General features: G+C 44.7%; 1 protein-coding gene across 3 annotated transcripts in view; it reads left to right on the top strand.

Annotated features, from left to right (window-relative positions):
* Window positions 1-13,171, top strand: part of LOC106567978 (cytospin-B-like) — a 175,485-nt gene that overhangs the window by 33,332 nt on the left and 128,982 nt on the right. Inside the window, exon 1 of one of the 3 annotated variants that reach the window (XM_014137916.2) lies at window positions 4,705-4,903. The exons of the other annotated variants lie outside the window; for them this stretch is intronic. The gene's annotated coding sequence lies outside the window, so the exon portion shown is untranslated. Of the gene's footprint in view, window positions 1-4,704; window positions 4,904-13,171 lie in introns of those variants that run through there. 3 annotated transcript variants of the gene reach the window in all.

The following is a 13,171-nucleotide window of genomic DNA, read 5'->3' as shown; positions in this document are numbered from 1 at the left end:
ATGAGTAACATGTAGCATGTCCACGGTTATAAGGAATATACACAAATATATTATGCTCCATACACACAGTGAGCTACAGTAGAAACGGTATAACACGACACAAACTATTATAACGTAATAAGACACTTACTTTGATAGAAATGCAGTCTGGATTTGAAGATGGTGTCTGTAGTGACGCCTCTAGCACTGAGACGTAGTGCCATTTGGGAGTCATAAGGCCAGGGTCGCTTCAAAATACAACCGATGCTAATACTTCCCTGATGCAATTAGCATTGTTTTCCAGAGCTAATAGAAGAATGTAGCTAGCTACCTAAGCATTGAGTATAACACCATAAATGTTATGAAATGAGTAAAGTTACATCGCGTGTCTGCGGTTATGAGGAATATACACAAAAACATTATGCTACAGTAGAAACTACATAACACGACACACAAACTATTATAACGTAATAAGGCACTTATTTTGATAGAAACACACACATTTCTGAAGTTATTATTGGTAACGAAAACAACTTTGATTGCGATGCAGGCAACAGACGGAAAATATGGACACGTGTATGCAGTACGGCAGATGAGCAAATGTCTGCAGACTTGAACTGCACAAAGAATTGAGAAGTGTTTTGGGGAATTTTGTTCGGGTCAGAAATGTCTAAAAAATGTATTGGTCGGCAAAAGTAAAAATGACTACTTTTATGTGAATGAATGAGGCGGAACACACCTCAATTCAAACTGTTATTAGAAAATAAAAAAATTATTAGAAAATTATTTAAAATTGACAAGTTGAAAACAGACTATAAATAAAAACAGTCTGCGTGCTTTGGTTTGAGGGCAGCGCGGATTAAATGTACTGTTAAGTAACAATCACATTCTGGAATGGAGAGAACGTTCTAACATCACGTGCATAAAAAAACTCACGCTGGGGCGACCGTTAGAGATATTTGGAACTCACGCATGAATTAAGGGACAGGGAGATACATAATGACCAGCAGTTTCGCAATACAGACATCTCTGGGTGTTAAGTCTGTGTAAGCGTTCGGCTGGAGACAGCCTAGCTCTGCCAAGTTGGATCGGCCCCGAAAAAGGCGAGTCGGCAGACCTCGGAGACTCTCTGGGGGGGAACTCAGGTAAGCTTGGATCCTCTCGGGACGTAGACGCCGGGGACTTCCGCAGCTCCTCTGAGGCAAGGTGGGGTAACTTCCGTGCAACCTTGCTCTACAACGTAGAGTCGAAAACCTTTTTCACCTCAGCCACGAAGTCCTCCAGGCTGAAACACACGGCAGATTGTTGTTCCCACACCGCCGTAGCCCAGGCGAGAGCCCTCCTGGACACGTTAACGTTATGAGATACACTATCTTCGAGCGGTCAGAGGGGAAGGAAGAGGGCTGAAACTCGAAGATGTGGGAACACTGGGAGAGAAACGCCCAACAGGTTCCTGACCCTCCAGTGAAACGTTCCGGAGGAGGTAAGTGGGGGTGGCCTGGAGAGACGCACTGCTGACAGTGGTGTTACTGGGGGGCTGGCAGGCTACTGTCATGGCTGGCTGCCTCACAGATAATCCGCGGAATTTCTCCAGCAATGTATTCAAGGCACAGTCATAGCGTTCTGCCAGGGTCTGGAATCCGTCCAGAAGACCTCGAAGTAACTCCTCATGTCTCCCAATGGTGGCTCCTTGGGAGGAGATGTTGTTGCGGAGCTGGTCCGAGTCTGCTGGGTCAGTCATGACCAGTTCGTACTATCAGACCTCAGGATAAGACCCAGATGCAGACAGTTTGAAGTAACAAAAGTTTATTACAAAAATAGGGGTCAGGCAAACGACAGGTCAAGGGCAGGCAGAGGTCAGTAATCTAGAGCAGAGTCCGAAAGGTACAGAACAGCAGGCAGGCTCAGGGACAGGGCATGCAGAATGGTCAAAACCGTGAAAACTAGAAAACAGGGACTAGAGAGAAAACAGGAGTACGGACAAATGCTGGTAGGCTTGACAAGACAAGACGAACTGGCAACAGACAAACAGAGAACACAGGAATAAATACACAGGGGTTAATGGGGCAGATGGGTGACACCTGGAGGGCGGTGGAGACAAGCACAAAGACAGGGGAAACATATCAGGGTGTAACAATCTTTTACTTTCAGTTTTATACACAAGCTTCAAACAGCTCAAAATACAATATTTTTGGTTCTGGAAAATATATTTCACAGCAGTTTAGATGGTACAATGATTCTCTACACTATACATGCTTGTTTTGTCACAAACTGAAATTAGGCAAACTATTAGAATTTTTGCAACCAGGAAATGGTGGAGTGATTTCTGCATAATGTAGCTTTAAGTCAGTGTCATGGTTACAGTCACAGTCACTTAGGCTATTATAATAATGATATAGCATGTGATGCATCTTTCCCTATGGTCATTGTTATTGTCAGAGACTCGTGGCCTCACTAATGACTGTAAATTAACACTAAATCCATAGTGGCTACCCAGTACATAGATGATGATCATTGTGACATGTGAGCACTAAGCTGCGTGTGTGCGCGGGCTCGCAGCTCCCTGTGACTGCCATGTATAAGAAATATCAGCCCGCGCAGAGTAGCACGAGATTGAACTTCACTGAACTTTCTAGAGTTTTCCTCCTTAGTTAACATTATCAAAGTTCCTTTACTGTGGGAATTGTGATCGAGTCAACGCAATATTAGCCACTTTCAATGCAACGTACCGAAACAAAACAAACTATGCAAGAGATTTTCTTGTAGGCAGAACACATCAGAGCGGGATTGTTTTGCATTGACATGCAGACTCAGCCCGTACTCTACACAGACCGTTGCAGCATAACCAATCAGAGCTGCAGTCGGCCTATATGCGAATTTCCATAATGGATCTATGCCATTCGGTTTAAACTGGACTGTGTTAACAGCATGAGCGGTGGTCGTGAGTAGATGCGCTTTTAAAAAAAATATCAAAGAGAAAGCTGCATTTAGCCATGTGTGCACATTTGTTTATATCCTTTGCTAATTAATGAGTTATTAGCCCAGTTATAAATCATTTGTAGTCGGCAATGGGGAGGTGGTTGCTTCCAACAAGAGCACAGAATGTGTGCATTTATAGCCATCTTTGAAAAGCGAGTCAGGAAAATAACTTTTTTAATATCTAAAAGGGGCACTGTTGTATTTTTAGACTGTCTTGAATAAGCTAAGTAGCCAATAGGCGTAGCGTAGTATAAATGTTCTGATTCTCTGTAATAATGGTATGGGAATAATAATGAATTTGATTTTGTAAAGTGGGACAAGTGGATAAACAAGGTAATTTAAACCCCTGCATATTTTTTTTCAAACGTTTCATGGAATGCAGGCTAACATTGAACACCACATTTTGGCTGCTACTGTTGGCTGAATGATAGAATAGCTATTTCCATGTTAAAATGTTATGGGATGTGTTTTTCTCCATAGTTTCTGATGGTAGGCCACTCTGGTAGGACTACATTATGATCAAATAACCACAGTAGCCTACTTGACCACAGTTAAAACTATAACTTAAAGCAGTTACAGCCTCAGTGTTCACAGTAAACGCGCACCGGAAGTTGCACAGAATTTTCACAACATTGAAGGGAACATTGCTTGTGAGCCAGTTGTCTACTGGCTGAAAATCTGAAATTGTGTGTTTTTCTGTTTTATGTAAGAATTAAATTGAGGCTGAAGGCAGGCGGAGTGGTCTGGGGTTAATCAGGCTCTAAATCTGAATATGTTTCTGTGTGGGGTGTCAAACAGGATGTGGGGCCTGTAAACCGCTCTGCTCTCTGAAACATTTCTCAGTCGTTAGGCGGCCTTGGAAACATATTTTGTGTGGTATAGGCCTTGTACAGTGCAGTACAGGGGTGTGGTCAGCCAGCCAGAGTTCCCTATTTTACCGCTCACCACAAACTGACTGAAGTGTTTTCCATCACAACCCAGAGAGCAGTAATATTCTCCAGCTTATTACTACCCACATTTTCTATGGACTTGTCATGTCGTAAGTTGACGATCCAAATTTGAACAGTTGGAAAATGTGTAAAATGCTTACCACAAATGCTTAATCCTCGGCCCTCCCTCTTCTCTCTACTGAAGCTAGAAATATTTTCTTCTGAGACAAAGACGAGCTTTGTCAGCACAGCCAGGACATTTGGAAGTGAGAAATGTGCACGTCGTCCACCAAAAGGCATCTGGTGCTTTTGATTTCTAAAATACTAGTATATTCAAAGACATGAATAAAAGAATCACATATCTTCCTACTAAGGATGAGCAACACAGACACAGGTCTCTAAAGTTATTTACCATACAATGGGGTGATTGTGTCCTCTACAATCTGTCATACACATGAGCTAAGCCTAAGGTAGCCTAAATCAAATGACCACAGTGTCCTGAGGGAAGGGAGACAAATAACAGGATTGAAATAAATATAACTTCTCAAAACAACTGTCTCCACCTCTCCCACCGCCTGTACCTCAGCTTGGAAAAATAGTCTGAGTGGGGAGGGAGACTTCCTCGTGGCTAGACTCTCTCTCTCTCTCTGTCTGTGTGTGTGTGTGTGTGTGTGTGTGTGTGTGTGTGTGTGTGTGTGTGTGTGTGTGTGTGTGTGTGTGTGTGTGTGTGTGTGTGTGTGTGTGTGTGTGTGTGTGTGTCAGAGAGAGCGCGAGAGAGAGGTACAGCCAGCAGCACAGGGGCAGACAGGCTGCTTCCGTGTCTTGATCTGTGTGTGTGGAGGCAGTAGCAGCTGGACTGCTCTTGGCCCTGCTGCTCTTTCTCAGTGGCTCTAGACGCTGTGTGAGTAGTCTGTCCAGCTCAACTCCGGTAGGAGTCAGTCAATGTGTATAGGAGGAGTTACAGTGCAGGGCAGTTTCTGTGAAGGTGTCATCAAGACCAGTGCTGTTTTCTTTCTGTGAGTACACTCTCTATGACACTCTATCCCTCTGTCTCCCTCCCTCTCTCTTTCTCCCCCTTTTGATATGTCTGTTTATGTTTTTTAGAGCTCAGTCTCAGTCTGTGACCTTTCAGAAGTTAGTTAAAGGTAGTCAGGTTGAAACAGGAAACTTTTAAGGCATTTGAGGACGTTAGTTGGACAATTGAAAATGAAAGATGTTTTTTATGGCTGATCTTAACAGATATCCACAGACCTTTTTTAGTAACATTATGGGCTAAATTTACCAGTCGTTTTTTCTCTGAAGTAACAACGTGCTATATAATGCTAGTGTTGGTCATAGTTCACCAGCAGTTCATCTCTTTAGAGTCTTGGTTATTTAAAGGCTGACTGAGGCTGAAGCCTGCCCTTGGCTGAGCCATGCAGAGTGGGTCACACATCAGAGGATGTGATGAAGCAGTGTGATATTCAACCCAACATCCTTTCTCCAACCCACTGCCAAGCTGGGGCCAGCCAGAACTCAGGAGCCGCCCACCCACTGCTTACTGTGGTGGATGATGCTGAGGAAATGAATCAGGCTCCTCCTTATTCATGTTAGCTACAGTATGTTCTGCTAGCATTACAGTATGTTCAGCTAGCAATGAGAGAGAGATATATTTTAAGGGTATTACGAGGTGTATTTGGTGTATTATACTCAAGTAAAATAGTTTTTTTTGTGCTTGTTTAGGTAGGCCTAGATCTACAGTATTCTGTGCACCACTGCTTGTTGTAGCATCTGTCATCTCCATGGTGTGATTCCTATATAGCCAATATATGGAGCATAAGTAATCGTGTGTAACCATCTGTAATCCATTCATTAAAGGACTGTGTCAGTTTTAATATTGAAGGAATAAGCACAGAGACGTCACTTAATGCGTGGGTCTGTGATGGGCATCTCCTCTCAGGAAGTAGACTGAGAATTGCCTCATCAGGGTTGGGGGAAGTCTTCTGTCAGTGACAGCAGCTATTACTATAGTTTATATGCAGAAAGAGGGAGAGTGGAGATGTCTGTCAGTGCTACCAAGCTCCATTAACCTTCTGAGGATGGGAGCATGCTCCTGTGCCCTATATCCACATCTGCTCCCCCAAACAGAAACACTGAGCCTGGGCTGGGTAGAGAGACTGGACTGGTAGCCCACCCACAGCACCTGCTTTGTTGTACCTTCCCTATGAGATCAAGATACACAGTTCAATGGAGGGAGGTCTCCCACTGTGTGGGATTATAGACTGGAAAACGTTTGAATTTCAACTTTCTGTGGACTGGTTTCATAGGGTAATTTGCTTATGACTATGATATCAATAGTAGCCTACTTGGTTGTTGTGGTTCATGGGATGTTTGTTGTCAAAGGGATAGCGTAGCTATGTTCTCCAAATTGTTTGTTGTCTCTCCTTTAGGGCTCAAATGGATAATAGGATGTCTCAAAAGTGTTTCACTCACATCTCAATCCCAAACAGATAAGAAATGTTAGTTGGTACAAGCTTTCCTTATCTAGACTCAGCAACCTTTGGATTGTTGTTAGCTCTCTAAGAAAACCCCATAAGATCTCTCTATGTGTAATCATCTCTTTTTGAGAAAGTCTTTGCATCCCCTTGCTGTCAAAGTCAATGTAATTAGTGAAAATAACAACCCAACAGTTAGGGCAGTGGCTTTGGTAAGTAGAAAATCATAATTTACTTTTTAATTTGCGGATATGCTGCTGACAAATTTCCATTATTTAGCCTAACCATCCCACAAACCGATTTTGCCACATGACTCATATTTCCTGAGAAATATCATGTTTTTGTGAAAATGTTTGAAGTGAAATTAGTGAAACCTGCTGTCATCAAGAAGACTTCAATTTAATAAATAAAGTCAGCTTTCATATTCTGATGTCTTTCTCTCTCGCTCTCTCTCTCTTTCTAAGACATTGGGTTTGTCATAATTAGATCATTTTGATGGAGGACACACTCAGTCTAGTAATTGTCCTCCTCTCACTGCTGAGGAACATTAAAGGTTATCTTTACATAACTGTGTCCTGACAGTATAAAAACTAAACCTTGAGTAGGGCTGTTGCAGTGACCGTATTACCGTCACACCGGCGGTCACGGTAATTAGGCTTCTCCAAGCTCTGATGCTGCTGATGGTCATTAGTAGCCTACCAAACTTGCTAACTGCCTCGTTGGGACTCAGCACTCTATTGTTCCTCTAATCACTCTGACATCAATGCAAATGTGTCAAAAATCTAATCAAACCCTTCATGAGAGCCCATGAGCTCATGTTGTGCAACATTTCTATAGGCTATGCCAGTGGTTCCCAAACGTTTTATAGTGCCGTACCCCTTCAAACATTCAACCTCCAGCTGTGTACCCCCTCTAGCACCAGGGACAGCACACTCTCAAATGTTGTTTTTTGCCATCATTGTAAGCCTGCCACACACACACACTATACGATACATTTATTAAACATAAGAATGGGTGTGAGTTTTATCACAACCCGGCTCGTGGGAAGTGACAAAGAGCTCTTATAGGACCAGGGCAGAAATAATAGTATAATAATCCATTTATTTAACCATCTTACATATAAAACTATTTGACATTGTCTTTAAGCTTCAGTTCATTTGCACACAAAAATTCATACAATGATGGAAAGACCTGTGTGTTGTCCTTGTTAATGCAGACAGAGAAGAGCTCCAACTTCTTAATCATAGCCTCAATTTTGTCCCGCACATTGAATATAGTTGCGGAGAGTCCCTGTAATCCTAGATTCAGATCATTCAGGCGAGAAAAAACATCACCCAGATAGGCCAGTTGTGTGAGAAAGTCATCATCATGCAAGTGGTCAGACAAGTGAAAGTTATGGTCAGTAAAGAAAACTTTAAGCTCGTCTCTCAATTAAAAAAAACTTGACAATACTTTGCCTCTTGATAACCAGCGCACTTCTGTATGTTGTAAAAGCGTTACAAGGTCACTGCCCATATCATTGCATAATACAGTAAATACATGAGAGTTCAGGGGCCTTGCTTTAACAAAGTTAACCATTTTCACTGTAGTGTCCAAAACGTCTTTGAAGCTGTCAGGCATTTCGAATCATAGTCGCACACCTCATGTAGCCTAGCCCGTAGGCCTATATGTTTTGATAAGGTTTGTATCACAACTAAAGTAGCCAAATAACTTCTTAAAATTAAGCACATTCATTCGTTTTACAAGGGGTTTAGAGCCTAATTGGCATACATAAGCTTCAATATGCACATCGGAATTGGATAAGGACGCGCACAGTTGTGTCCCCGATGTGTCTGTCTTCACTTGTAGCCTGTGAGAAAGACCCAATCACGTGATGGAGAGCCATGTGAGTGAGAGGTGCTTAGGAGCATGCAGTTCTCAGGGAGAAGAGCACAATGCAGCACTCCGGTCCAAGGGCACAACGGCCACTGGCCGCAAAAGACATGGATTTTTTAGGGTGCATTACGGCCACAAAAGGGATGCCACTGTAAAATTTGAGGCATTATCAAGTGCTTGTCAAATTGTGAATGAAAGACTATTGGAGTCTGTACAGGCTGTGCAAAAAACTAAGCGGAGCTCATGCCTTTCAAGCTACTTTTTTCAAATCATCATTAGTCTCATCATGCAGCCTTACAATGTATTATAAATGAAAACATATAGCCCAACGTTTGTAGAACAACTAAAGTTACATTAATAACTCTAAATTAAGCATATAGGAGTACCTATTTCTTTGTTAACCGCTCAACACAGAATAGCCTGTGCGCATTCCCTCAAATCACTTGAGATAATATTTATATTTTTTTCAGCTTTGTTCACCTGTATTTTTCATACTATAAGATAATGCCATGGAATTCTAAGCAAATCTTGTCTGCAAAATGAACTAGTGTAACTCCCAGCCATTTGGCATAGCCAGATCAGGACCAGAGTTTGCTATTCTGTTCTTCTGAAATGGAGTACATTTTCTTCATATCATGCTTTATTAGACCTGTATAAAATAAATAATGGATTTATTGTGAAGGTGTAGGCTATATTATATGGATTTATTAGACTTTAAAAATGTAAATGTTCCAAAGGTCTGTATCAGTGGCTTGTAGGCTATGTGTGGAAGCCAGGAGATGCTAAATGTGTTTATTTTAATTAACGGTCAGTTACTGTGAGACCGACAGTTATTTGCTTGACAATCACCGGCTGACGAAATTTCGTGACTGCCACAGCCCTAACCTTGAGTCATGCACTACTATGAAGGTGAAAACAAATGTGGCCCTTGTGTCTTTGTCAGGATGCAGACTTTGCCTATATAGGCCCAGGCTCTGTCTCAGCGTACTGCAGAGACAGGGTCAGTGTTTTACAAACAGTGAAGTAGTAAGCTGATTTCAAAATCTTAGCTAATAAGTCTTTCTCTTAACTGCTTTTGACTCATGATTATTTAACAGACATTACCTCAGTGTTTGCTTCCTCAATTTCTGTTATTTCTCAATTTCACTACATTTTCAAATTTAAAGCTGCTCTTAGCTTTTCCTAAATTTTTTCTCACTTCCTCAACTTGGCTTTACATGTTTTGATATGATTTACATATGCCTAACTATTGTCACATGCATTTGCCTATCTAGCTGAGGTACAGTACCAGACCTGTCTGTGAAAAGGCAAGTGTGGATGGATGATATTCACACAGGCATGAGGAGAAGACAGTGGGCCCTAGCAACATTATATGATGGGCCACACACACACACACAGCACACACGTTTTGTTCTTCTATCCTCGTGGAGACCTAAAATATATTTCCATTCGAACCCCTAAAACTAACCTAAAACCTTAGTGGGTTAGGTTTAGGTTAACTTCTTGGTGACAGGGGGCAGTATTCAGAAATTCAGATGAATAACGTGCCCAAATTAAACTGCCTGCTACTCGGGCCCAGAAGGTAGGATATGGATATTATTAGTAGATTTGGATAGAAAACACTCTGAAGTTTCTAAAACTGTTTGAATGATGTCTGTGAGTATAACAGAACTCATATGGTAGGCAAAAACCTGAGAAAAAATCCAACCAGGAAGTGGCTTGTAGTTTTTCTATCTAATCCCTATTCAAACTACAGTGTCTGTGGGGTCATTTTGCATTTCCTAAGTCTTCCACTAGATGTCAACAGTCTTTAAAACCTTGTTTTATGCTTCTACTGTTACTGGGTAGAGAATAGGAGCTGACTCAAGCCTGGGACCAATGAGTTGTTTACGGCACGCAGGCGTGCCCTTCCTTCTTTTTCCTCTGTAATGAATATGCTATTGTCCGGTTGGAATATTATGGAAGATTTTTGTTAAAAAGACCCTAAGGATTGATTGTAAACATCGTTTGACATGTTTCTACGAATGGTAATGGAACTATTTGACTTTTCGTCTCTGGTTTTGCGCTCGCGTGTTATGCCTTTGGATTAGTGATCTGAACGCGCGAACAAAACGGAGGTATTTGGACATAAATTTGGAGTTTATCGAACAAAACAAACATTTCTTGTGGAAGTGGGAGTCCCGGGAGTGCATTCCGACGAAGATCAGCAAAGGTAAGTGAAGATTTATAATACTAATTCTGAGTTTAGTTGACTCCAGAACTTGGCGGGTAACTGTATAGCTTGCTTTGATGGCTGAGCTCTGTACTCAGAATATTGAAAAATGTGCTTTCGCCATAAAGCTACTTTAAAATCTGACACAGCGGTTGCATTAAGGAGAAGTGTATCTATAACTCTTTCAATAACTGTTGTAAATTTTATCAACGTTTATGATGAGTATTTTTGTAAATTGATGTGCTCATTCACCGGAGGTTTTGGAGGGAATACATTTTCTGAACATCACGCGCCAATGTAAAATGGGGTTTATGGATATAAATATGAACTTTATCGAACAAAACATACATGTAGTGTGTAACATTGAGTCCTGGGAGTGTCATCTGATGAAGATCATCAAAGGTTAGTGATTCATTTTAGCTGTATTTCTGTTTTTTGTGACACCTCTCCTTGCTTGGAAAATGGCTGTGTGGTTTTTCTTGTTTAGGCCCTGTCCTAACATAATCTAATGTTATGCTTTCGCCGTAAAGCCTTTTTTGAAATCGGACAATGTGGTTGGATTAACGAGAAGATTATCTATAACCCTCCCGTTGTCTCGGCCGGGTCAGAGCGACCCGCTGGCTCGGCCATGTGTTAGGAGCCGTTCCCCCGCGTCTAGGCCGGGTCAGAGAGACCCGGGCCCGGCCATGTGTTAGCCCTCCCGTTGTCCAGGCCGGGTCAGAGCGACCCGCTGGCTCGGCCATATGTTAGGAGCTGTTCCCCCACGTCCAGTCCGGGTCAGAGAGACCCCCTGGCTCGGCCATGTGTTAGCAATGCGTATGTTATAACCCCCTCTGCAGTTGTCCAGGCCGGGTCAGAGCGACCCCCCGGGTCGGCCATGTGTTAGCAATGTGTCGGCCATGTGTTAGGAGCCGTCCCCCCCCCGCGCGTCCAGACCGGGTCAGAGAGACCCCCTGGCTCGGCCATGTGTTAGCAATGCGTATGTTATAACCCCCTCTGCAGTTGTCCAGGCCGGGTCAGAGCGAGCCCCCAGCTCGGCCATGTGTTAGGAGCCGTTCCCCCACGCGTCCAGGCCGGGTCAGAGAGACCCCCATGTGTTAGCAATGCGTATGTTGTAACCCCCCCCCAGCCGTTGGACGGGTTATAGTGACCCCCCGGGCCGGGCGCGGCGCGTCAGCGTGCAGTCGGCCGGCCGTAGAGAGGCTACTAATATTGTCAGGAAGAAGAAGAAGAAAAAGAAAAAGATGAGGACAACGAGGACGACGATGAGGACAACGGCGAGGAATACGACCCCGCTGAGCGCAAGGCCGACGCCTCGCCACGGTCCCGGTTTCAGCGCGGCTCAGGTCCTGGAACAGATAGCCTCCTCGACCGAGAAGACGAAGAAGACTTTTGCGATTCCGAAGAGGGGGACGTTTCGGAAGACGAAGACGGCGAGGAATACGACCCCGAACGTGACGCTTGATGAGCCAGCGGTAGTATAGAGAGGTAGCGTCAGCGTCAGCAGCAGCATCAGTAGCAGCGTCATCGCCGCCGCCGCCGCTAATCTCCTTCCTCTCCCTCTCCCAAAAGGGCGCTGTCCTTTCCGACAGTACATCCCCAGCAAGCTGGCCAAATACGGCATCAAGTCGTGGGTGGCCTGCGACGCCAAGTCCAGCTACGCTTGGAAGATGCAAGTCTACACCGGTAAGGCGGCCGGCGGAGCCCCCGAGAAGAACCAGGGCGCGCGCGTCGTCCTCGATCTCACACAGGGGTTGCCCGGTGGTCACAACGTCACCTGCGACAATTTCTTCACCTCCTACGAACTCGGCCAGCGGCTCCTCGAGAGGAACCTCACCATGGTCGGCACGGTGCGAAAGAACAAGCCCGAGCTCCCTCCCGCGCTGCTCCAGTCAAAGGGCAGACAGGTCTCGTCCTCCAGGTTCGCCTTCACGCCCACCGCCACTCTGGTGGCCTACCTGGCAAAGAGAAATAAGTACGTGCTACTCCTGAGCACGCTGCACACGGAGGCCGACGTTAGCGATCGCCGTGACCGGAAGCCGGCCCTCATCCTAGACTACAACCGCAACAAGTGCGGCGTGGACAACCTAGACAAGGTGGTCGGCACCTACAGCTGCAGACGGATGACTGCCCGCTGGCCCCTGTTCATCTTCCACAACATCCTCGACGTGTCCTCCTACAACGCCTTTGTCATATGGCGAGAGATCAAGCCCGACTGGATGCCTCGGAAGCGGAACAAGAGGAGGGTGTTCCTGGAGCAGTGGGAAAGGTGCTTGTCAAGCCCTTGATACAAAGAAGGCAGCGTCTCCCCCGCACCGAAGCCGCGTCCGCGCTTGTCAAAGTCCTGCAGAGTGCCGACCACGACGCGGCTCCTCCGCCAGCCCGGGAGCACGCCGCTGGCCCGGCCGCCGCCCCGCTAGTGGCGAGTAAGAGGAAGAGGTGTCAGCTCTGCCCGCCCAAGAAGGACGCCAAGACACACACGGCGTGCTGCAGGTGTAAGAAATACATCTGCAAAGGCTGTTCGCACGCCTACTGTCACACTTGTGCTCTCTGGGCCTTTAGCCGAGACGGGACAGGGTGACCCGCCCGGGACACGGGGAGTAGGCAGAATGGGAGGACAACGGAAGGGTTAAAATGGGATATAATAGTTGTATGTTTGAGAAATTTTAATTATGAGATTTTTGTTGTTTTGAATTTGCCGCCCTGCTATTTCACTGGCTGTT

The sequence above is a fragment of the Salmo salar genome, chromosome ssa13 (genome assembly GCF_905237065.1).
Source record: "Salmo salar chromosome ssa13, Ssal_v3.1, whole genome shotgun sequence".
NCBI classification, from domain to species: Eukaryota; Metazoa; Chordata; class Actinopteri; order Salmoniformes; family Salmonidae; genus Salmo; species Salmo salar.
This window is presented reverse-complemented; position numbering and strand designations above follow the sequence as displayed.